The 26,203-nt window shown below is 44.4% G+C and overlaps 1 protein-coding gene across 2 annotated transcripts in view; it reads left to right on the forward strand.

Moving 5' to 3' along the window:
* The first annotated feature begins 234 nt into the window (after positions 1–234).
* IBTK (inhibitor of Bruton tyrosine kinase) overlaps positions 235–26,203 on the forward strand; it is a 263,811-nt gene continuing 237,842 nt past the window's right edge. For both annotated transcript variants that reach the window (XM_029595548.1, XM_029595549.1), the window contains exon 1: positions 235–435. The gene's annotated coding sequence lies outside the window, so the exon portion shown is untranslated. The remainder of the gene's footprint in view (positions 436–26,203) is intronic.

The following is a 26,203-nucleotide window of genomic DNA, read 5'->3' on the forward strand; positions in this document are numbered from 1 at the left end:
AATACTAGTCTACTTTTAACCCCTGGGTTACAATACTCTGAAGGGAGGGCCGGCAGCAGCAAATTATCTAAAATGCTGCTCTTTTTTCCTGGGCACTCATTCAAATGGATCTTTAAACTGGCCTTCCTGTGAAGTAAGAACTGTCAGACAACCCATCCAATAAGAGGACGGGATAGACAACCTTTCCACCAATCATCGCTGCTGTTGTATGGATGTCGCAAAAAAAAAAAAAAAAAAGCCTCTCGCCTTCCAAAAACGATTAGGTTTAAGTAGGGTAATCGTCAGCTACAGCTGCCTAGTTCTCGGGTTTTTAAGGGGAATGAGTTCAGTACTGGCAGAGAAAACGCCGAACTCAAGCGATCACTGAGAATGAACTCCAAGCTCACGCTCCGCAGACTGCACGGGAAACTCGCCGGCATTTTCATCTAGCGACTGGTGAGTAAGTCCGTGGCTGCGGCGCGAGCGCCAGGCAGACTGAGCTCGAGCTAGGGCCACGGAACCCCAGCTGTAGAGGAGGCGAGAGCGCGAGCCGGGCCCCCACAGTGGGCGGACCAGCTGCAGCGAGAATGGGCACCTGGAAACCGCCTTCTGAGTGCGGGAGTAAGGGGATTTGGTAGGCGCCCGCCCCAGGTGGGGGAGCAGTCATGGACAGATAAGGAAAGAGGCAGGAGCTCCGGGCACCGATATCTGTAGTAATCCAGGCCAGGGAGGTGTGTTACTGCCTGCACCGAGAATACTGATGCAATCTCCCGAGCGTTTCCATTATCCTGGTCACCAGGATTCTCTAGTCTAAAAACCCCCGCACCCCACTTCTTCTGATTATGGCGTGCGCGTGCCGCGCTAAGTTGTGGTGATTTGTGCCGCCCGATGTCACTCCGGCTCTGGGGATGCTGCAGTGCGAGGTGGAGGAGTGTCTGATGATGTGTCACTATTTATCTTTGGAGACTATGGGCTGAGGTTGCCTTCGTAATGAACCTGCCAGGAGGGCAGGCTGTAGCGCCCTGTGCAGAAACTTAAATTAGCACCCCCCCCCCCCCCCCCCCCCCCCCCCCCCCCCCCCCCCCCCAACCGTTTTCGTTGTCACTGCTCATAGTCTGTTATGGGTTCTCTCTCTTTCCTGCCTCCCACTTCGTCCCCTGGTGCGAACTCTACTCAGTCCTCTATCTAATCCTCTTTCTTTCTCTCACACGAACACTCGCACACCACCAGTGATAAATGCAGGGCTTTTCCTCGCCAGCCTTCCCCCGTGCTGTTGTTGCTGCTGCTCTCTGTCCTGCCCACCCCAATATAAATCCTGCCAACCTTTTTTCTGTCTTGATAGCTTGATGGACAGTGCTCACATGTGTGACACTGCTAGCTACAATCCAGCGCTGAACTAAAAACAAAGTCTAAATATTACTTTAATTGTTTAAGATACAAGGGAAAGATAAAAATGCTCTCTCTGAATAGAAGTTACATACATTTTGTACGAGCTGTTATATGCAAAGGATCAGGAGATTCTTGCTCAGAACATTTTGCAAAAAAAGGCTTGGGCCTCAGAAAGCTGTGGAGGAGTAGCCTAGTGGTTACAGCAGTTGACTTTTAACCAGGGAGACTAGGGTTCAAATCCCCCTGCTACTCCTTGTGACCTTGGGCAAATCACTCCATTTTCTTTGGGGACAGAGAAAAACTATTGCACCTGAAAGTAATCTGCTTTTGAAGTACAACAGAGTAAACAATAACAATCCTATGAAAAGGCAACAATGCAAATAAATATTGCAGCAAGCAATATTCACCAATACACCTCTTATTAGAAAAAGAGAACAAGCCAGGCTGCTATAGATCCCGAAAGAATTCTTTAGCAGAATACTTTACCTTGATCACACATGCAGCACATAGACAGACCCCCACCTAATACAGAATAGAGACCAAAATCTATAAATAGAAACATACTGTAAAAAATTGACCTGGAAACCAAATGCCAGACTTTGTATACAGTGAAAAAAAATCATCACCATTCCTAAAAAAAAATCAAGAAATATAAAATCAATAATAGTAAAAAAAAAATATTTCAAAACAGCTGATAAAAACAAAAACATTTCTAGACGCTATTAAATTTCAGAACAGCAGACACAAACATCTAACAAACTAAGGATAAAAGAAAATTCTCTGTTCTCCAAAGCTGGGAATTTTTGATTTCCAGGTGCCTGGAAATTGTCATGAATTAGCAGGTGGAGGGATTTTGCTTGCAAACTTCCTTCTCTTTCACTCACATATGCACTCTTGCTTACTTACGTGCTCTCATTTACACATACATGCTCACACAAATTATCTTACACAAACGTTCAGTCGCACGCATGCGTGCTCATTGTTCAATCACATGTGCTGTCATATGTATGCTCGTGCTCAATCACATACGTCTGCGATCTTGCGTGCTCATACTCATGCATGCTCTGACGTATTCAGTCGCCACACATGCTCTTTCTTACACACGTACTTTCTCTTGTTTCATGCGCACTCTCACATTATTCCACATGCACTCAGTGACATACATACACACACACCCACACACGTGTTCATTCACACTTTTTCTCACTTTTCCATCTCCCCCAAGCACATATAGCAGTAGCAGCTGCCTCCTCTTCCAGCCCCTGCGGCCCCAGGAAAGAGGAAAAGTCCCATCTGCCATGGGGGATGACACTGCACTGTCTTCTGCTCCTAACCACCGGCTGCTCCTCTTCTTGCTTTGGGCCACACTGCTCCTTCTGCTGATTAATCAGGCCTAGGACTGATGCTGCTCCTACTTCTGACAGCTGCATGTTTTTTCTTTCTTGCACATATGGGCCCATTGCACACACTTCTCTGGGCAGCCATCACTGCTACCAACCTTTGCTTTCACCAACTTTACTGACACGTTCTGCTTTAGTCACCATTTTCAAGCCCAGGTGGAGGAAAGGTTCTCTGTGTCTCACTGGGGAGGAGGAGGAAGAGCAAACAGTTCAGCAGGGGACTGGGGAGTATGCTGGATGGTGACATACCTGCCCTTGTATTGCGATACTTTGATGTGTCGTGTTACTGATGTTGAGAACTGCTGCTGTAACATACTGTGTATCCAAAGGAACTCCCTCAACAATAGGTGGAGATCAGAAATGGGAGGTTTCCCCCTTACAACTCACAGTATAGAAATAAATATTAAAATTTTGGTGTCACCTCAGTAATAGGTACATAATTTCCTTTTACCAGATACATTGTGGAGTAAGACAAAACACTATCACAAAGTCACTCAGAATCTCTATAGCATACCAAAACAGCACTAACTACCAAGACTCAAGCAGCAACAGCTTTTATCTAGGAAAAGGCAGCACTGCACATATTACACTGGGCCATAAAACACCAATTCTTCCCCTTCCCTTTACTGGGAAAATGAATAAGTTGTACTGCCATTTATTTATTTCTTTAAAATAGTTGTTACCCACACATCTGTCATCCTGAGCTGGTTATTGATAACACTCCTACAATTAAGATACACACACTTTGCACGTCCATATTTAATGTGTACAATTGCAAAATAATGCATGTAAGAAACCCAAATTATAGCTACACATTGCCAATTCAAGGTTCCACATTGGGAGTCACCATCCAGGAAAAGGATCTAGGAATCACTGTGGATAATACGTTGACATCCTGTGCTTAGTGTGCGGTGGCTAAGAAAGCAAATAGAATGCTAGGAATTATTAGAAAAGGAATGGAGAATAAAGCGGAGAATATCGGAATGCCTCTGTATCGCTCATGGTGTGAGCATAGCTTGAATATTGTGTTCAGTTTTGGTCACCACATCTCAAAAGATATAGCAAAATTAGAAAAGATACAGAGAAAGGAGACCAAAATGATAAAGGGGGTGTAATGAGACCCCTATGAAGAAAGGCTGAAGAGGTTAGGGCTGTTCAGTTTGGAGAAGAGATGGCTGAGGGGAGATATGATAGAAGTCTATAAAATAATGAGTGGATTGGAACAGGTGAATGTGAATCAGTTGTTTACTCTTTCAAGAAGTACAAAGACTAGGAGACATTTAAGACAAATAGGAGAAAATATATTTTACTTCATGCATAATTTAAACCCTGAAGTTTTTTGCTGGAGGATATGGTGAAAGACGTTAGCGTAGTTGGGTTTAAAAAAGGTTTGTAGAAGTTGCTGGAGAAGTCCATAAACTGTTATTAACCAGATAGAATCGGGGAAAGCCACTATTTATCACTGCACGTTAGTAACATGGGATCTATCTACCTTTTGGAATCTTGCCAGGTACTTGTGACCTGGATTGGCCACTGTTGGAGACAAGATACTAGGATTGATTGACCTTAGGTCTGACTCAGTAAGGCACATCTTATGTTCTTATAACATATGAAAAAAAAAATTAGATAAAACAGCAAAACAGGTTCTTTGCTGAGTCTGACATATTAATCTAATGCAGTAACCAGGTGTACCCTACCTTTTTACACATTAAAAATGAATGTAAATAATAGCTAACATGGTTGATATTCATAAAGCACCAAAGGCTTGAGTGAAAAAAAATGCCTTTAGATTTTGTTTTGAATGTTTTCACTGTTCCCTTAAATTAAACGCTAAGACATTCCATATTGGCAAGCCTGCTACCATAAAAGCTGCTCCCGTATCTGACAGAAATGAAGGGAGTGAAGAGAAGGATCCTCAAGAAGGTTAATTGCAGCAGACCTTAATGTACATGTTGGGGCATAGATCTTTAAAATGGACACAATACAGAAAGGACTATTATCATACAAAGCCTTGTGTCTAACTGTGCAGTGAAATATTATCATCATTGTGCTGGGTGTCTGCAAAACTGACATGGTGGAAGCTGGTAGTCTAATGTATACAGCAATACAGTAGTCTATGCCAGTAAGAATCATTGCCTGGAATACAGAATGGAAATAATCATTTAGGAAAGTTTTAACCTCTGTAGTGGCATCATTTCTAAAAGGCATTTTTTTTTTTTTACAGTAGCTTTTACCTGAGGTTGAGAATTCAGGGAAAATTCAAATATGACACCCAAATTACAAACATGTTTGGAGATTGGGATCTTCTAATTGCCAAATGATAATAAAAAAGGAATATTAGATGAATATTATTTCTAGTTGATCTAGATAGAATGATCAACTCCATTTTTTAAATATTTAACATTATTCTGTTAGCTATAAAGCAATGATGACTGCTAAGATGCATATAGCTGCTTTGGGGAACCCATGCGAAACAGTGGACGCCACAGGGATAAAAAAAACTATATCGTCCATAAAGAGACAATATTCAATTCAGAGTTCTATTCAGAAGCTACATGTTAGCGGAAACTCTCACTACAGTCAAGCATGCGGAACATAGAAACGTGATGGCAGAGAAAGACTGTCTGGCCCATCTAGTTTGCCCATCCATCCAATTAATTTACCATTATAATTCCCATCACTTCCTTAGAGATCCCCTGTATTTGTCCCATGCTTTTTTGAGTTCTAATACTGATTTTAGTCTCCACCACCTCCACTGGGAAGCTGTTCCAGGCATTCACCACTCTCTCTGTAAAATATTTCCTAAGGTCATTCCTGAGTACCCACTTTCAGTCTCATTGCATGACCCCCTCGTTCTAGAGTCTCCTTTTCATTGAAAGAAGCTTACCTGTGCATGGAAACCTTTGAGATATTCGAATGTCTCCATCCTATATCTCTCCTGTCTCATCTTGCCTCCAAGGTGTACATGTTTAGATCTTTAAGGCTATCCCCATATGCGTTAGAATGAAGACACTGACAGTCTTAGTAGCCACCCTCTGGACTGACTCCATCCTGTTTATATCCTTTTGAAGGTGCGATCTCTAGAATGTACACAGTATTCCAAGTGAGCTCTCACCAGAGACCTATACAAGGGCAATATCGCCTCCCTTGTTATAAAATACAATTACCCACAGATCTTGCTCTTTCTTTGTGCTCTCAGTTAAGCCCACTCAGTCATTTTTTTCATCCACAGAATGGATCAGCTGCAGCTCCTTGCTTCACTCTTTCTTTTTTTTTCATAACTTTTATTTTCCTTTTATCTTTCTCATTTTTTTTTTAAAGTCACAAAAAGGGGTTGAATTAGCACAAGTTTGGCATTACTGCTCACAAGCTTCAATCAAAGCTTCAACCCTGGCTATTTTCCATTTACGCATAATAGAATTATTTAAAAAAAAAAATATATATATATAATAAAACAAATCACATTTACTTATCTTAAGCCTGGATCATTAATGGTTGGACAGCATGTAGAATTTGCCTTGGGAAATTGAAATATCAATAGGTGAACTGTTAGTGGGTATGATTGTCTAGGGAAGACCTGGGGAGAGAAGCACATATGTAAAAGTATCTGGGATGCAGTCCTACGGAAAGGGGCTAAAATCACAAAAAGTACAAGAATCATATATATTACTACAGATCTTGCCACAATCCTCATCCTTTTAACACACACATTTCAAAACTTTTTAAATTCTTTTTAGGCTTTTGGACCATCCAGTTTAATTAAAAGTATTCCTGGTACACTCACTGCCAAGTGGCTATCTTGGCCACACAGGGAATCCATTTCCTTGAATCTCTAAAGAGAGTTTCCCTGTACATACCCGGATCAGCCCAGACTCCTGGGTTTTACCTCCCCTCCAGCAGGCGGAGACAGACCAATTTTTGTGGACTCTGTCGTATACCCCTGAGGTGCCACCTAGAGTCTGTCAGTATTCTTCTGTCTCCAGCAGGTGGAAGAGGTGCTTCCCTGGCATCTGGTATTTTTTGTTAGAATTTGTTGGTTTTTGTCAGGATTCGGTTTGGTTTTCATATTGTGGTAGTCCTGATGGTTAGTCAGGGGTCAGGTTGTGAGCGTTAGGCTACTTTCCCCATTAGCCTCCCAGGGGGTTGTCAGGTCCTGGTGGGGCCATCCCCCCTGTTATTTGAGGCTGAGGAGCAGAGGGTTGAGGACCCTGTAACTGCCCGCTGAAGGTGGTCCTGGGGGTCTCTGGCTCCCACCTTCAGTTAGCCCCTGCACAGTTTTCAAAGAATTTATTTAAAGTACTGTGCCTTTAAATTCTCCTGTTCTGCCGGCCTTGCTTTCTCTCCAGGGGTGTTGTACTGTGCGATTGGCTTCAGACTGCGGACAGCTCCCATTTGGGTAGGCCTTTGTTTTCGCGTCTCTCTCTAGCCGGGCTAAATTTAGGCTGCTGCTCATGCCGCGTGGTGCGACCTGTGCTGCGTGCGGCAGTGCATGCCCGCGGCTTTCCCAGGCCGGCATCTGCATTGCGTGCTTGTCGGGGGGAGAGGGTTCCTTGGGGGTCGCTGCCCCAGCGAATTTGAAGGGCAGTGCCTCCCGATCGCGTCGGGGAGATGGCGTTCCAATTTTGTCTCAGCAGGCCCGGACCCGTTCCTGTTTAGCGCGCGAACAGAGGCCATTTTAAGAACTGTGAGAGGAGAGGACAGCATTGCTGTGGGGGAAGGGCTTCTGCCTCCCCTGTTGTCTCTGCGGCCATGTGCACCGGGAGGAGCCGGTTTGGCTGGGGCTGCGGAGGATTCAGCAGAGGGCGATGAGGGAGAAGACTCCAATGGGTCGTCTTCGTCGTTCACCTCAGATTTTGTGCTTCTAATGCACAAAGCTTTCAAGGCTCGCAGAACTGGTAAGCTGCAGGGGCACAAGGCGGCTTGCAAGGTACCCGCATCGGCAGGGTCAGGGGGAGGATCCTTTCTGGCCCGAAAGTGGGTCTGGGCACCGAAGTCTGGTGGGGCATCTAAGGAAAAGTATCCTCTTCGATCCATGGTCTGTCCGAGGGACAGCACATCTTTGGATCTTTCAGATCAGGGGGAGTCTCCGCGACCAGCTCATGATCAGGGTCCGGAGGGGGGTCCGGATTCCAAGGCTCCACCGTCTAAGCACAAGGGCTCCCCTCCGGTGGAGGGGGAGGACCCCAAGGTGGTTCGCCTATTTTGGAAGGACGAGTTGGGTCCCCTTATCCCATTCATCCTGGAGGAACTGGGAATTGACATCCCTTAGGAGGATTCAAGATTTGGGGCTGCTATGGATCCGGTGCTGCTGGGACTTCGAGTCCAATGCGGTCTTTCCCATTCCACTTGTCTGTATCTGACCTATTATTTAAGGAGTGGGACACTTCTGACCTGTGATTGAAGGTCAGTAGGGCCATGGATAAGCTGTATCTGCTCCCAGAGGACACGCTGGATCTTCTCGAGGACACTGCTGTCTCAGTGGTGACGAAGAAGTCGACTGTCCCGGTGACGGGAGCCACAGCCTTGAAGGACTTGCAGGACCGCAAGTTGGAGGTACATCTCAAAAATATTTTTGAGGTATCAGCTCTCGGTGTCCGGGCAGCAATCTCTACAGCAGCTTTGCACAGTGGGCTTGTCTCCATTGGATCCAGGATTTACAGGCTTCCGTGGAGCTTACTGAGGCCCAGTCAGTACAGGCTGGATGGTTGGAGGCTGTGGTGGCTTACAGTGCGGACGTGCTGTATGATCTTTTGCGGACCTCTGGGAGGATGATGGTCTCGGCCGTCTCCACACATCGACTCCTATGGTTGCGGATCTGGTCGGCGGACGTATCCTCCAAAGTGCATTTGAGTTCCCTGCCCTTCAAAGGCAGATTGCTCTTTGGGCAGCCATTGGAAGATATGATCAAGTCACTGGGGGAGAACAAAGTCCACAAGCTGCTGGAGGACAGGCCTAGAACAAGAGGCTCTTTCCCTCAGAGAGTGCAGTTTCGGGGGAATGTACGTTTTCGCTCCTCCCGCTCTACTGGTTCCTCGTTTAGTCAGGGACAAAGCCGTCCAAACACGTGGACCCAGTCACAATGAAGTGAGGCTGGTTCACTCTTCGGCTCTGAAAATTGGGGGCAGACTGTCCTTATTCCTGGAGGAGTGGACCACAGTAACGTCGGATCAGTGGGTCCTAAGTATAATTGAACATGGCTACGCTTTAGATTTTGCATGGCCCACCCACGGCTGCTTCATGGTCTCCCCTTGTGCGAACCGGCAAAAGAGGTAAGCGATACTAGACACCCTACAGTGCTTGCAGGATCTCGGCGCCATAGTTCCGGTTCCCGCTGGAGAACTCAGACGGGGGCGTTACTCCATCTATTTCATTGTGCTGAAAAAGGAAGGAACTTTTCACCCCATTCTCAATTTGAAGCAGGTCAACCGGAAGCTGAAAGTGCCTCGTTTTTGGATGAAAACTCTGGCGCTCCATGATAGCATCCTTACACAAGGGGGAGTTTCTGGCATCATTGGACCTGATGGAGGTTTATCTGCACATTCCCATCCATCCTGATCACCAGAAATACCTACGATTCGCGATCCTCTGACAACACTTCCAATTTTGTGCTCTCCCGTTCGGTCTGGCAACCAGCACCCAGGGTTTTTACCAAGGTGATGGTGGCAGTAGCAGCGGCCTTGCGGCGCGAGGGCATTCTGATTCACCCCTACGTGCGAAGGCAGAGGCCTTGTGCAAGGACGCAGCTCATTGGGTTCTTCAGAGATTGACCTCCTTGGGTTGGGTGGTCAATCCTGATAAGAGCCATCTGATTCCTTCCCAGTCCTTGGAGTTTCTGGGGGCCAGGTTCGATATGGTCTTGGGCAAGGTTTTTCTTACAGAAGTCAGGCATTCTAAGTTAGTTACCCAGGTGGATTTATGCAGATCAATGCTATGGCCCAGGGCCTGGAATTACTTGCAGGTTGTGGGGTCGATGGCTTCCACTCTCGAGTTGGTTACGTGGGCTTTTGCTCATATGCATCCTCTTCAGTCTGCATTGCTCTCCCGCTGGAGTCCTCTTCCCAGCAGTTCCAACTTCGCTTACCGCTGACAGACTCTGCGTGTTCCAGTTTACTTTGGTGGCTGTGTTCGGACCACTTGCATCAGGGGGATGGACTTGGAAATCCCCACCTGGATAGTAGTCACTACTGACTCCAGCCTCTCCGGATGGGGGGCAGTGTGCTGGGGATCGGCGGTGCAGGGACAATGGACACAGACGGAATCTTCCTGGTCGATCAATCGTTTGGAGATGAGGGCATTTCGATTGGCGTTATAGGCCCTTCTCCCACTAGTGGACGGGTGGTCAGTGAGGATAGTGTCCGACAATGCCACGGCGGTAGCTTACATCAATCGTCAAGGAGGAACCAGGAGCCGTTCGGTGGCAACGGAAGCTTGGCTGTTGATCGCCTGGGCGGAACAGCACCTTTACAAGATTGTGGCCTCTCACATAACTGGGGTGAACAATGTGCAGGCCGATTTTTCTTCAGTCAAAATCAGTTGGATCCCGGAGAGTGGGAACTCTCTCAAACGAGGCTTTTCGTCTCCTGTGCCAGCGTGGACCAGGCCCTCCATGGCCCTTTTGGCGACGTACCGCAATACCAAGGCTCCTCGTTTCTTCAGTCGGAGAAGAGAACCGGGAGCGGAGGGGATAGATGCCCTGGTTCTGCCCTAGCCAAGGGACATTCTGTTGTATGTTTTTCCACCGTGGCTGTTGGTCGGGAAAGTGTTGCACCGAATCGAGGTTCACCCAGGCATGGTAATCCTAGTGGCTCCGGAATAGCCACGGTGTCCATGGTTTGCGGATCTTCTGACTCTAGCAATCAACGGTCTGTTGCAGTTTCCTCCGTCTCAGACTCTTCTCCGTCAGGGACCCCTCTTTTTCGGAGAGGTCTATCGCTTCTGTCTAGCGGCATGGCTTTTGAAAGGAAGAGGTTGAGTATGAGGGGATACTCACTTGCGGTTATTGCCACGCTCTTCCACTCTCGCAAAACCTCTACCTCCAGAGCCTATGTTAGAGTTTGGGAAGTGTTTGAATCATGGTGTTTGGAGCGCAGCATTTGTCCTTCTAAGGCATCAATCCCGGAGATTCTGGTATTTCTGCAGGCGGTATTGTCCAAGGGTCTGACCTTTAATTTCTTGCGAGTTCAGGTAGCGGCTTTAGGTTGCTTTCGAGGTAAAGTGCAGGGGGTGGTGCTGGCTTCGCATCCAGATGTGGCTAGGTTCCTGAGAGGGGTTAAGCACTTGCGCTCTCCGGTTCCGCAGTCCCTGCCATTCTTGGATACTTAATTTGGTTCTCCGCACCCTTTGCATGGCCCCCTTTGAGCCCTTGAAGCAGGCGGCACTGAATGATCTCACTTTGAAAATTGTGTTTCTAGTCTCCATTGTATCGACAAGGCGCATTTCAGAGCTTCAGGCGTTGTCTTGCAGAGAACCTTTCTTGAGGATTTCGGATGCGGGAGTTTCTTTGCTCACGGTTCCCTCCTTTCTCCTGAAGGTGGTTTCTGCTTTTCATTTAAATCAGTCAGTGGAGCTTCCTTCCTTTGCGGGTCTAGATTACGCTACGCCAGAAGCCAGAGTCTTGCGGAAGCTAGATGTCTGCTTCGGTGTTTACTGAAGAGGATGTTGGGGAGGTACCCGTAATGGAGAAGGTTTTCATGGGTAATGATTCAGATGGACTGAATCAAATCATGGTGAACCTAGAAGATGTGGTAGGCCTGATTGACAAACTGAATAGTAGTAAATCACCTGGCCCGGATGGTATACACCCCAGAGTTCTGAAGGAACTAAAAAAATGAAATTTCAGACCTATTAGTAAAAATTTGTAACTTATCATTAAAATCATCCATTGTACCTGAAGACTGGAGGATAGCTAATGTAACCCCAATATTTAAAAAGGGCTCCAGGGGCGATCCGGGAAACTACAGACCGGTTAGCCTGACTTCAGTGCCAGGAAAAATAGCGGAAAGTGATCTAACATCAAATCACAGAACATATAGAAAGACATGGTTTAATGGAACAAAGTCAGCATGGCTTTACCCAAGGCAAGTCTTGCCTCACAAATCTGCTTCACTTTTTTGAAGGAGTTAATAAACACGTGGATAAAGGTGAACCGGTAGATGTAGTATACTTGGATTTTCAGAAGGCGTTTGACAAAGTTCCTCATGAGAGGCTTCTAGGAAAAGTAAAAAGTCATGGGATAGGTGACCTCTTCTTCATTTCAATGATTTCCAGTTGGTTCTTCAAGCCATTATACTATCAAAAATCGACTATTGCAATTCGCTTCTCTTTGGCCTCCCAATCTCATCCTTCAAACCCCTCCAAATGTTACAAAACTCTGCAGCTAGAATTCTTACAAATACGAATAAAAGAGATCACATCACCCCCATTCTCAAACTCCTCCATTGGCTTCCAATTAAGCAAAGGATTTTTTATAAAGTGCTCACAGTAATTCACAAATCAATTCACAATATATCCCCACTTCAGTTAAGCACCCAACTACGTCATCACTCTTCAGCTAGACTCATCAGAGGAGCTTACAAAGGCACTCTACATGTTCCCTCAACAAAATCCTCGCTCCAGAAACGTACCATATCTACTGCTGGCCCCATTCAATGGAACGCGCTCCCGCCAGATATCCGTCTAGAGATCTGCCACTCCACATTCAAAAAGAAACTTAAAACCTGGCTCTTTAAACAAGCCTTTACAGGACCATAAGCACTTTTTTCCCCTACAACCAGCAAGAGTTCCTCATCATATCATTCTCCAGGATCTACTTGACTCTGTATCCATTCTCTTGCTGCAGGTCTCACATGACATCTACTGTTTTGCTTTTATGTTTTTGTTTTTATTTATACTGCTCTATGAGATTTGTTAGCCAATTTGTTTACATTACAATGTTTATTTTGATCTAGTTTACCCTTTTCCAAGTTCCACAACCTTGTTCTATGTAATGCCTATTGGCAAAAATTTATGTTCAGTTTCAATGTCAACCGATGTGATTTGTATTTCATACAGGAACACCGGTATATAAAAATCTAAAAATAAATAAATAAATATGTCCTTTCGTGGATTGCAAACTGGCTAAAAGACAGGAAACAGAGAGTAGGCTTAAATGGACAATTTTCTCAGTGGAAGGGAGTGGACAGTGGAGTGCCTCAGGGATCTGTATTGGGACCCTTACTTTTCAAAATATTTATAAATGATCTGGAAAGAAACACGAGGCGTGAGATAATCAAATTTGCAGATGACACAAAATTGTTCAGAGTAGTTAAATCACAAGCAGATTGTGATAAATTGCAGGAAGACCTTGTGAGACTGGAAAATTGGGCATCCAAATGGCAAATGAAATTTAATGTGGATAAGTGCAAGGTGATGCATATAGGGAAAAATAACCCATGCTATAATTACACAATGTTGGGTTCCATATTAGGTGCTACAACCCAAGAAAGAGATCTAGGCATCATAGTGGATAACACATTGAAATTGTCGGTTCAGTGTGCTGTGACGGTCAAAAAAGCAAGCAGAATGTTGGGAATTATTAGAAAGGGAATGGTGAATTAAACGGAAAATGTCATAATGCCTCTGTATCGCTCCATGGTGAGACCGCACCTTGAATACTGTGTACAATTCTGGTCACCGCATCTCAAAAAAGATATAATTACGATGGAGAAGGTACAGAGAAGGGCTACCAAAATAAGGGGAATGGAACAGCTCCCCTATGAGGAAAGACTAAAGAGGTTAGGACTTTTCAGCTTGGAGAAGAGACGGTTGAGGGGGGATATGATAGAGGTGTTTAAAATCATGAGAGGTCTAGAACGGGTAGATGTGAATCGGTTATTTACTCTTTCGGAGAGTAGAAAGACTAGGGGGCACTCCATGAAGTTAGCATGGGGCACATTTAAAACTAATCGGAGAAAGTTCTTTTTTACTCAACGCATAATTAAACTCTGGAATTTGTTGCCAGAGGATGTGGTTAGTGCAGTTAGTATAGCGGTGTTTAAAAAAGGATTGGATAAGTTCTTGGAGGAGAAGTCCATTACCTGCTATTAAGTTCACTTAGAGAATAGCCACTGCCATTAGCAATGGTAACATGGAATAGACTTAGTTTTTGGGTACTTGCCAGGTTCTTATGGCCTGGATTGGCCACTGTTGGAAACAGGATGCTGGCCTTGATGGACCCTTGGTCTGACCCAGTATGGCATGTTCTTATGTTCAACAGGTGGTGTTACGTTACCTGGAGGTCACGAAAAGTTTTCGGCTTTCGGACCATCTCTTCGTCTTATGGAATGGACCTAGAAAGGGTCACAAAGCTTCCAAGGCCACTATTGCCCGTTGGCTAAAGGAGGCTATTGTATCGGTGTACCTTGTACAGGGCAGGCCAATCCCGGTCGGGCTTAAGGCTCATTCTACGCGCTCGCAGTCAACTTCGTGGGCTGAATGCCAACAGGTGGTGCCTCGAGAGATTTGTAGGGCGGCTACCTGGAAGTCTGCACATACTTTCGCGAGACATTATAGACTTGATGTCCGGGCCCCTGAGCCTGGAGCATTTGGAGCTAGTGTTCTCCGAGCGGGATTCTCACAGTCCCACCCTGGTTAGGGAAGCTTGGGTACATCCCAGGAGTCTGGGCTGATCCGGGTACGTACAGGGAAAGGAAAATTGGTTCTTACCTGCTAATTTTCGTTCCTGTAGTACCACGGATCAGCCCAGAGTCCCACCCAGGGAGAGTCCGCTCGGCCGGTGGCTAATCATTTGTTGCTGTAAGTTACATATGTCCCCCTGTTCAGGGTCAGAATTATTGGGCATAGTTTGTTTCAGTTCCATGTTTCTCATTTCCTCTGCTCTTCGGGGGGAGGTTGTTAAGAGAAAGGTGTGAATCTTTATTATCATTCTGCTTGGGTACAGTGGAATACTGACAGACTCTAGGTGGCACTTCAAGGGTATACGACAGAGTCCACAGAAATTGGTCTGTCTCCGCCTGCTGGAGGGGAGGTAAAACCCAGGAGTCTGGGCTGATCCGTGATACTACAGGAATGAAAATTAGCAGGTAAGAACCAATTTTCCTATCTTTGGGTCATATGCAGATTCTGCCTAACTGCAGTTACACAGAAAGATTCATGCACGTATATTGGACGCATAGTAACAGACACAAAAAAGGGCTGAATTAGCACAAGTTTGAAACATGTGTACAGTAGTGCCAATCATCACGGCTTTAGCAGGAGCCATTTTTTCTAACCATGGCCCAGAAAAATGCTTCAGGTTTCCAAAGATGCTCAGCTTGTAATTTAAAAAATGTCCCTCTCAAGCACCTACAGTATATTTGCTGCCTGTTAGTGGACCATGATGCAGTGAGTTGTTTAGTGTGCTCATACAGGCCTCTCAGAACTGTTGAGCAACAAAGGATTACCTGCAAATACAGTTTTCATACAATTGAGGTAATTTTCAAAAGTATTTATGTGTGTAAATAGGCTTTTCAAAATTGCTTCTTTTACGTGTGTAACTCCTTTGTAATTTCATTGAATTTTCTAAAGGTTTTAAATGTGCAAATGACTTTTGAAAATAGATATGATATATGCTACTTTTACATTTGTAACTCCTTTCAAAAATTCCCCCAGTATTCTCACTAACCTTTGAATCACGAGCGTTCGAGTGTGTGGAAGCTGATAGGAGGAATCCTTCAGCATTATTTTTCTCTAACTACTTCCTTACCTCAGAAGTCTGGTAATAAATAGTAGGGGAATACTAGTTCTGGAAAAAACGAGTGCTAAGATGGCTGATCTGGCTACTACCAAGTGGCCAGGTTTGAAAATACAGTGGTAGGACATGTGAGGAAAATAGAGGCTCTGGAATCACAAACTTCTAAATTGTCCAACTTTAAAGTTGTCCAACATAGGATAGACTGGTAATCCATTATAAACTTGTGATATTTGAAAATGGCTTGAGATGTCTTACTGTTAGATCGCTCAGTTCTCCCTAACTCCTTGCTGTTGAGCCAAGATAACTTTTTAAGAAATATTTGTCTGAAGTGCTTTAATAATTCTGGAGATGCGATTCTGTCTGCGATCAAGTTCTTATGTTCCTTTTAAAAAGCATGTCGAGGGGACATCTGCAATTGCATATTCCTCTAGTCTTTCTGTGGATAGTTGAGGTTTGGTATTTGTTGAGCTACCAGTTGAGCAGGTGGAGCAGCATGCTAGTTTGATTTTATTTGTTTTTTTTTGAATTGGACAAAAACTCTGTAATGAGACTTTTTTTTTTTTTCTTCTTTTTATTTTCTGCCCAAGAATACTTTGTTGATGAATCAGATTTGGCTGTTCCCCAGCATTTTGTAAATAGATGCAGAATAAGGGCAGATTATTTCTTCAGGTGTGCCAAAAAGTGAGAGACCTGGGTGGTGAATTCTTTTTGAGATACTCTTTAAATTGCTTAATAAAAATCTCTTGGAGGTGATGGTTTATCACGCAGGATTAAAAATGAAAACAGTAAGGTGTACATATGTAAAGTGCTGTATATTTATGGTGTGAACATGCACAGTTGTATTATTGCATGATATTTATGACCTGTTGACATTGTATGTTTACTGTGTGTACACTTGCTGAATAAAAATTATTACAAAAAATTCTCTAATATGAGAGATGTTTTCTTCAAACCTAAGCATTTTAATATTTTTTTGGACAGTAATATTGCATTAATAGCTGTTTCAACACCTGTAAATAAGAATGCTCATTAATATGGTTTTTGGGTTTTGTCCTTCCTTCAGTCCTTTACTTTATATGTTTTATTTTTTTTTAACCTGAAGATCCCTCATCCTTTGAGAACTTGTTAGAGAGATAACATTGTGTATTGCTATTATTTCTTACTTTTTTCCCCTGTGTTTTTTTCTGTTCCTTTCTGTTTATTTCTATTTACTATATAAGTTTGTATGAATATTTGTAAAATTAAAAAGTAATAGCGAATGAGAGCAGCAGACTGAGCAAAGCTCCTATGTCTCAGCTTATTTGTCTGCTGGTCCAGAAGATAAGGTCCAGGAGATTTTACTCCTTTAAAAAAGGTTTGATACCGGTGCTCATGGCATCCTGGAAGTCTACCCTTCTAAGAAGGGCAGACAGGAGGATGTGCTGTCAATGCCAAAGAGCTTCAATATCGATTCCTAGGAGCTTCGTTGTTGCCATTGCCATGCGCATTTGGCATGTCTGTTCTAGCTCTTGTGTAGCTGTTTCATGTCAGTTACTAAGGGCAGTTTATGGAAAAGACTTAAAATGTTTCAGAACTTCTGGCTAGGCATCGATCTGACTTTCAGCCACCTGGTATAGCTTCAATCTATCAGGACAAAAAGTTGCTATGGCCAGCCTCAAACTGAGGTCTACCCAATCAGAGGCTAGTATGTTCTCATTGAATCACCTGGTGGCTATATGAAAAGGAAAGCTGAGGTACTGAAGGCAATGAGTCTGATGTCGGGACCAATAACCACACCCCTGAGGAGCCCAGTTGGGTATTTGGCCTTAAAAAGGGGTAACTGTGAATCTAGAAGCTGTCCTGTAACTTGAGGGCTCAGAGCCATGTTGAGGATCATGTATGATGAAACTCTGTTAGTCTGAACAGACTGTCTGAACTTGTATATCTATATGAAAATAACATGGAATAAGCTGACCTAGATCAGACTGAGTACTGTAGATCTGATCTGCTTGAGGTGACTGGAACCTTTGCTGAGAACCATATGTTGTATGTTAATGATGATGAAGAGAACCTGTTACTCTCTTGAATGAGTTTTCTCTCTTGAATGAGAAAATACCTCATGCAATGTATAAGGTCAAATCTATCTTGGGGTTTGACAATACTTGGCTGCCTCATCAGTAGATAGTGGTGAAGCTGCCTTGAGAGAGGCAGAGAAAACGAGAAATCATGCCTCGGCTCCACCAGGCAAGGACCAGCATTCTTTTCTAAAGAAACTAGAATTATGTGCAAAAACTTTTAGGCACTCCCTGGTCAAACTGTGTGTTTCAATTAATCTCTAAGTGAACAGAAGAGGACACAACCTCCGCATGGTACAAAGTTAAACATGACGTCTTTTTCTGCAACTCTTAATGGAAAATTATTTGCTGATTTAAAAGATTGAAATAATAAAAAAAATGAATATGGCATGTGCAAATGTTTGGACACCCAGTTGATGCATTACTCCTTTTCTTAAAAAGTTGATAATAAGGCCCAAGAAGTCGATTGACTTGTTGGGCTTCAATTAGTCAGTGAAGACAATTGCACAATACTTTGACCCTTCTGACCTCTCAGGTTCTGATTGTACTACTTTCAACAATCATGGGTTCCTCTAAGCAGCAGCTGTCTGAGCATTTTAAAATATAATTCATTCTTACAGTGCAGGAAAGGGCTTTAAAAAAAAAAAAAAATACCACCAGCTAGCAGTTTCAACTGAAGTTAAGGCAAGATTTGGAAGACCCAAGTAAAAAAAATACTTTAATAGAAATGACCTAGAACTGCAAAATAGAACCCACAGATCACTGGAGATGACCTGCTGAAAACTTTAGCTGACACTGGAGTAGTTATCCACTGGTCCACAGTAGTGTTGCTTACACAACAATGATCTATGTGGGAGAGCTTTTTTATGACACCCATGACAAATCTTGTTTATAAAGTATGCAAAAGAAAACGCTGATAAATCTGAAGCTTTTTGGAACATATCCTACAAACTAATGTCCCACAGTTAGTGAAGACATTGAAGCTGGATGGGCAGACTACGTAAGCCATATTGTCTTATTTTTTTTGTCGACTTGTTTATGAATCTGTAAAGAGGTTGGATATTTCAGCAAGACAACGATCCAAAACATACCATGGAATTGACCGTGAAGGTTTTGGAATGGCCTTCACTGTCTCAAACATGCAGTACACACGAGGAGTCCTAAGTATATTTCTGAGCTAGAAGAGTTCTATGTGGAAGAGTAGGGAAAAATTCCACAAGCAAGAATAAAAATGCTCTTAGCTGTCTATAGGAATCTGATTTCTGCCATAGAAGGTGTTAAAAATTACTGACTGAAAGGGTGTCCAAACGTTTGCACATGCCACACGCGCGTAACCCCTGAAAAGCTGTCCCTTCTACCGCCTGTGCGCGACGAGCCTATCTTGCATAAGCTCGGCGGCGTGCGCAAGCCCCGGGGCTTTCCTGGGGGGGGGGGGGCGTGTTGCGGCCGGCGCGTCATCGGGGGGTGTTCTGGGGGCGGGGCCATGGGCGTGGTTCCATTCCAGGGGTGTGGCCGCGGCCTCCGGACCAGAACATGGTGCGCCGGCAGCCAGCTGGCGCATGCAAGGCAGGAGTAACTTCTAAAATAAAGGTAAGGGGGGAATTAGGGTTGGGGTGTGGGTTAGATAGGGGAAGGTGGGGGGGGGGGGGGCGGAGGGAATGGAGGATGGCTGCGCGGCTCGGCGCACCCAGGCTGCTGATTTTGCGCAGCCTTACGCTTGCGCCGACCCTGTATTTTATAACATGTGCGCAGTAGCGCGCGCATGTTATAAAATCGAGAGTAGATTTGTTCACGCCGGGTTGCGCGAACAAATCTACTCCTGCATGCACCTTTTAAAATCTCCCCCTTTATTATTTTCAGTCTTTTAAAATCAGCAAACTGTAATTTTTCATTAAAAATTACTTATGTTTAATTTGTATCATGTAGAGATTGTGTCAGCTTCTGTTCACACAGATTCTTTGAAACATACAATTCCTTTTTGACCTGTCTGTCCAGACAAGTGGGTTATATTCCCTTACCAGCAGATGGTGCTAGAGAGCAGTTTGTTTACTGATGTTGCCCTATAAAGGATTCACTGTGATCTCTGACTCCAGCAGATGGTAGGGTAGCATACATGCTGCTGAAGTCCAGGTTTTGGGTGTGGTAAAGAGGACTTGCTCTATGATGTGACTGCACCTAGAGTACTGTGTGGAATTCTGGTCATCACATCTCAAAAAAAGATATAGCGCAACTAGAAAAGGTTCAGAGAAGGCCATAAAAAAAAAAATAAGGGATGGAACAGTTCCCTTGTGAGGAGAGGCTAAAAAGGTTGGGGCTCTTCAGCTTGCTGAGGAGGCTGGGTGTTATTTGAGAACTTGTATGTTTATCTGCTTAGAATGGTAGCGGACCAATGAGGGAAGATGACAAAACAAACCAACTTTGTATGCAGCGCGATCTCCTGCAGTCAAGTTTTATGTGGCTTACAGCTGGGATAACCTGAGCAGCCTGCAGGTGGTTTCCAAGGTGGTGGCCTAGATTAGAAACTGATTGAGTGATTGATAGATAACAGAAGGTAATGGTAAGTAGAATTCACTCTAAGGAGAGAGAGAGGGGATTAGTGGAGTGCTTTAGGGATCAGTCCTGAGATCAATGCTGTTCAATATCTTTGTCTGCAACTTTGCAGAAGAGTTAGAGGGAAAAGTGTGCTCTTTTTTAAGGATGACACAGATCTATAACCGCTGAAGGAGTAGCCAGAATGAAAAGTGATCTAAGAAAGCTTGAATGGTTGAATACTTGGCAGTTAAGATTCAATGCCAAAAAATAATGTATTTGGGGTTCAGAAATCCATGGGAGCGGTAAACAGCAGGTGGTGAAGAACTGATGTGTACTGAGCAGGAGAGGAACCTTTGGGTGCTAGTGTCATATGATCTCAAGGTAATAAAACATTTGTGATAAGAGGGCCAAAGCCAGGATGCATAGGGAGAGGCATAATCAATTGAAAAAGATGTAATAATTAGGGATGTGCATTTGTTTTTCCCGAATTAGGAAATTTCAATCCGGAATGGTTCAGGAGAACCGAAAAACGATTGCATTTTTACCGAAATTTTGGAAAAAAATTCATTTTCACTTTAGTGCACGTTAACTCCCCGTTAGCACGCACTATCAGGAGTTAGCACCCACTAAAGCGAAAATCGGGGCCCCCGGGAAAAAAACCACCCAAACCATGGGAAAAATGAAATTCCCACAGGGGGCCCCTGAAATGAAGCCCGACACAAAATTTGATCCCGAAGCACATCTCTAGTAGTAATACCTCTTTACAGGTTTTATGAGGTCTCATCTAGAGTACTGTGTTCAGTAATGGAGGCAGTATCTCAAAAGGGATATAAAGAGGCTAGAGACTGTCCATAGTGAGTCTACCAAAGGCCTTAGAAGAAAGGTGAGATGAGGGATATGATACAGACATTTAAATACCTGAAAGGTATTATGCACAAGAAGCCAAGGAGTAGATTTTAAAACATATGCACCGATTTTTATAACATGCATGCTTTGTGCACAGGGCCCATCTACGCACGTAAGTGGCAATTTTTTTTTTTTTTTTACACGGGCTGGGCTTTTAAAATTTGGCCTCAAGCTTTTCCAGTGGAAAGTTGTAGAACTAGGGAGTAGATTCAGAAACAATGTCAGGAAATACTTTTTTACAGAGGGTGTTGGGTGCCTGAAATGTCCGTCCATTTCCCCCCCCCCCCCCCCCCCCCCCGTAACAGATTTCAAAAAAGCATGGGATAAAACAGAGGATCCCTAGTGGCAAGAACATGGTAATGAAGCACTGTGGTATCCTGCGTGGATTAGCAGTAGCAACCCTAAAAAACACATGGTGGGAGTGGGTATTGGGTTCCAAGTGGGAATTTGGACCTTCTTTGAGTATATGTGCATACAGTTGCTATTGGGCAGACTGGATGTGCCATTTTGTTCTTTTATCTGTCATTTATTGTGTTACTATGTAACTAAAGTAGTGAAGATTGGAACAGCCAGGCATACTGAGTGGGCCAATGCATCCTCATCTGTTAGTGTTTACTATATAAATTATTTTTGGAACTAGCTGTACCCGGCCACGCGTTGCTGTGGCTCAGTCTGGTTACATGGAAAAGAAAGAAAAGAGAGAGTGCACGTTTCTAATATGTTTAAGCGAGCTGTTCTGTTCGGCTCTTTGCGCTTTGGCTGCTGCAGCTGCTTGTGATCTCTTCACAGCCGCTTTCTACTGCATTTGCTCTGCTCCGGCCGTCCCAACTCCCTCCCCCCCCCTTCCCCGGCGGTGGACGGACTGGCTCGGCGACTCTTCTACCCTTTCCTCCTCCTGTGTGTAACTGTTCGGTAGTCCCTACTCCCTCTCCCCGTCCCCAGTGGCGGAGGAATGGACTGAGCCGTTTCTCGGAGCGGCGACTCGTCTGCCCTTTCCTCCTCCCCTCTGTGACACCCAGCATGTAGCACAGAGCTCTATGGTCCGCACATGTGCGCTAGAGCTGCTCTCTACTGCGCATTTGCGGTCCGTCGGTCAGAGCCCATTTATATTGTAGATAGCGTGTGTTGCTTTTACGTCCAACAGATGGTGCTGTTTTTTCAAAAAAGCATGTTTTACGTGTCACAGGCGTGACATCTATATAATATAGGTATATAAAAACACGCGCGTATTCGAATGCAATGTTGTGTCAAAATTTCAAAGCAATCGGTGAAAACATTCGGAGATTTAAGATTTTGAACAAACGAACATTTACATTTTTATTTATATAGAAGATTGACAAGTTTTGTGCAGTGTGGAATGATGCCAACTGAAGCCCAGAACAGACGTATACTGTGGATAGGACTTGTGTGACAAACTACATTGAGGGCTTTTATATGCCACCATGTAGTGATCTGAATCACAGTATTCCAGTTTGGCCTCATCCTGTTCTGTATTTGCTGTGCAGATACTTTGTCTAGGCCTTCCCCCCCCCACCTCAAGTAATGGTGAGCTGCTTATGCTCAGCTGAAACCTTGACTCTGCAAATGAAGCATTTTTCTAATGTAACATTAACTTTGTGATGAAATGCACACTGGATAATATAAATGGGTAACATTTGTAAAACCCTATTCACAAACATGTTTTGAGCATAAATCTGCTGTGCTAGAAATATTCAAGCCCTTTTTAATGACCCATTTAAAGATCTCAGGTTATAAAGATGTGAATATTGGCACTGGTGAACATATTGATCCGTGGGGTGACCAACTAATGAAATGTTCCTTAAGAAAACAATTGTAGATCAATTGCCTTTGTATCATAGCTTCTAAATCATTTGGTGAATAATTTAGCATTGATGGGTTTTCATAGTAGCCTTTTTTGTGTTTATATATTTTTATTGAATTTAAATGTGTTTTTTAAAATATACAGTTTGAATCTAATAACATTAGCTTGTCTAGAATGATACTACCAATATAGTTTATCTATGCCAGAACATCATTTTAGTACAGTATCAGGAGCCAACATACACCAAACTCATGTAAAACGATACTACCACCATGTTGTACAGCATAGTTTATCATTACAACATAATTTTATTATCAACAGTCAACACACACCAATCCTTCTGTGATATCTGACTCTTCCCAAAACTATAAACTGAAAAATAATCCTAGAACAAATATATGTGGCACCATCGCTGCATTCAGACAGCCTGTAGAAGGAATCTTTCACATTTTTCTTCCCCCGTACCCCCCTCTGCACTTTCCATGAAAGATCTTATTTTCTCTCAGCAGGTCTAAAAAAAGATCTAATTTACGGTACTAAAGCTCTTCTTTCATTCTGTGTCCATGGAAAAAGACCTTGATGAATCAAAACTCATCACCTTCCTTTTCTTGCCCAGTCTTGCCATCTCACTTATTCCAGAAATGTTTTTGTATTGTTGCTTCCCTCCATATAAACATTCATCCTTTCATTTCATCTCAGTCATTCATTTTAAGAAGCAGGCTGTTTAGCTATTTCCATATCCATTTCCCTAAATTGATCCATTGCCATTCTTCAGAACAAACATAAAGAATTATTGCAGATGTAATATCAATACTGTAGTACCCTCTTAGACCCCACTATTTCATCACAACTCAGTAACTTAGCATGCTACATTCAGTTTATCCCATTAGCATTACTAATCTTTTGTTTTGTTTTTTGAATCTCCTTGATTAAGCGTAGCTTTCTCCATGCTATTTCCACTTTATTCTAAGACCTATGCCTATACTTTTTTACAATGCACGTGATGCAGAATGTACTCAATACACTATGGGGCAGATTTCAAAAAAATACATGAGCGCGTACTTTTGTTCGCGCAAACAAGAGTACGCCGGATTTTAATAGATACGCGTGTAGCCTTTAAAATCCGGGGTCGGCGCACGCATGGGGGTGAACATTTGTGCACCTTGCGCGCGCCGAGCCCTGTGCGCGCCGAGCCCTGTGCGCGCCGAGCCCTGTGCGCGCGCCGAGCCCTGTGCGCGTTGCCCTTTCCCTCTGAGGCCGCTCCGATTTTCCTTCCGCCACCCCCCACCTTTATTATAAAAGTTACACCTGCCTGAGGCAGGCGAAACTCGTGCTGGCCAGCCGCCGGCGCGATTCCCCGGCCTGGGAGCAGTTTCGGAGGCCTCGACTATGCCCCCGGGCTGGAACCGCGGCCCTGCCCTGCCCCAGGATGACGTAGGCTCGGCATGCGCAGGGGGAGCTTGGGGCAGGTTTTCACGGGTACGCATGTATCTTACACGCGTACCCCTTTGAAAATCTGCCCCTATCCCTATTACATCATGCATTTTTCACCCTTCTACAAATTCTACAACATCTTGGTCATTAATAAAGCTCAATTCATCGTATTTAAAGTTAAGGAATGTGCTGACTTTTTTTTTTTTTTGACAACTTTCTCTTGATCTTTGGACTTACAGCTCACTTGGAGCCAGCCTCTATTGGGCTACGGCAGGGGTAGACTACTCTACTCCTGGAATATAACAAACTGGTGTGGTTTTCAGGATATCCACAGTGACTATGCATGTAATATATATTTTCATGCATTGCCTCCATTGTATGCAAGTATGTCTGCGGTATATTCATTGTGCATATTCTGAAAACCAAACTTATTTGTGACTAGTGGTACCCGGCCACGCGTTGCAGTGGCAGAGTCAGGTTCTTTACCCTCCCTCCCCCTTCCCCTTGCTGATTTACCTCCGTCACTCATCCTCCTCCCCCTTGGTCACTCACCCCCCCCTTCCCTCCCCTGTCCCCACTCCAACTCTTTCCCCTCACACTCACCTCTCCCCTCATTCTCCCTCCCCTGACACTCACCTCCCCCCGCCTACTGCCTACCCTTCAGATTAGAAAACTTTTGTCTTTCTATTTCTGTGGGAACTCCCCCCAATCCCAACCCTTTAAATCAAATAATAAACCCCCACCCTCCTGCCCCCTCCCAGGACCTGGGAAATTAAAATTGTTGGTGCTACATGTGGTCTGTGCGTGTTATGTAGCCAAATAGGGGAGTACCTAACCAAATTTGCACTTCCAAATTTGTTTTGTGGTCTGGGGAGGGCTATTTTGGTGCGTTCCCGAGATCGTGCAAGTTTAGTGTATGTATTTGTGTGTGAACCTCCCCCTTCCCCCAAAAAACAACCCTATGAGAGAAGTTCTCTTAAACTAACCACCCCACACTCTCCTGCCCCCCCCCCAGAGTTGCTGAATGAATGAAACCTGCCCCCCCTCGTGACCCCTCCCCAAGATGTTCGCAATAAATTCATTACCACCCCCCACCCTCCAGACCCCCCGAGACCTGATAAAAATGTCAGTCGGTGGAGCGGGCATTCAGGAGCGGTCCAGGAGCGATGTATTGGCGTTGGTCCGTCGGCTGCGAGCACTGAAACGGGTTCCGACGGCCCTTTGCCCTTACTATGTCAGTGGGGTGGAGCAATGGCAGCGGTAGGTCCTCTGACATAGTAAGGGCAAAGGGCTGCCAGTCCTGAAAATGGCACAGACGGGCCTTCGCCCTTACTATGTCACATGGGCTACTGCCGCCATTGGTGTCCCCGAGTGGCATAGTAAGGGAAAGGGCCGTCGGCCCATGTTGATTGCTGGCAGCCGACGGCCATAGTGCAGGAGATGTGTCCCGGACCGGTCCTGGCCCCCAGCTGGAGCCTCCCGGACTTCTGTCAGGTTTTGTGTGTGTTGTGAGGGCCTGGGAAGTAAATAAATTTGGCATGTGTGTGGGGGATGTGAGGAGGGTGGCGGGTGTATTTTATCTGTAAAGGAAATAGTTATCTTCCGGCGAAAAAAGTGCGCGAATGTGTTAAAATGGAAGTGAAACGTGGACCTGGACTGGCGAAATGATTAGTGTAGCGTGTGTTAGTGTAAGGTGTAACAGATGGCGCTTACGTCCAGCAGATGTCGCTGTTTTCTGGAAAAAAATTTTTAAACCTATTTTACCTGTCACAGGTGTGACATATCTGTAATGTAAGTACAGAAGAACTTTCCTGAATGCGAAATGAAGGTTGTGTCCAAATTTGAAAGCAATCGGTTCAGTGGTTTCGGAGATTAGCGATTTTGTCCAAACTATTTAACATTTTTATTTATATAGATTATTGTAGAAGTATTCTCATGTGCCTTCCTTTAAATCTGT

Source organism: Rhinatrema bivittatum, chromosome 3 (genome assembly GCF_901001135.1).
Source record: "Rhinatrema bivittatum chromosome 3, aRhiBiv1.1, whole genome shotgun sequence".
NCBI classification, from domain to species: Eukaryota; Metazoa; Chordata; class Amphibia; order Gymnophiona; family Rhinatrematidae; genus Rhinatrema; species Rhinatrema bivittatum.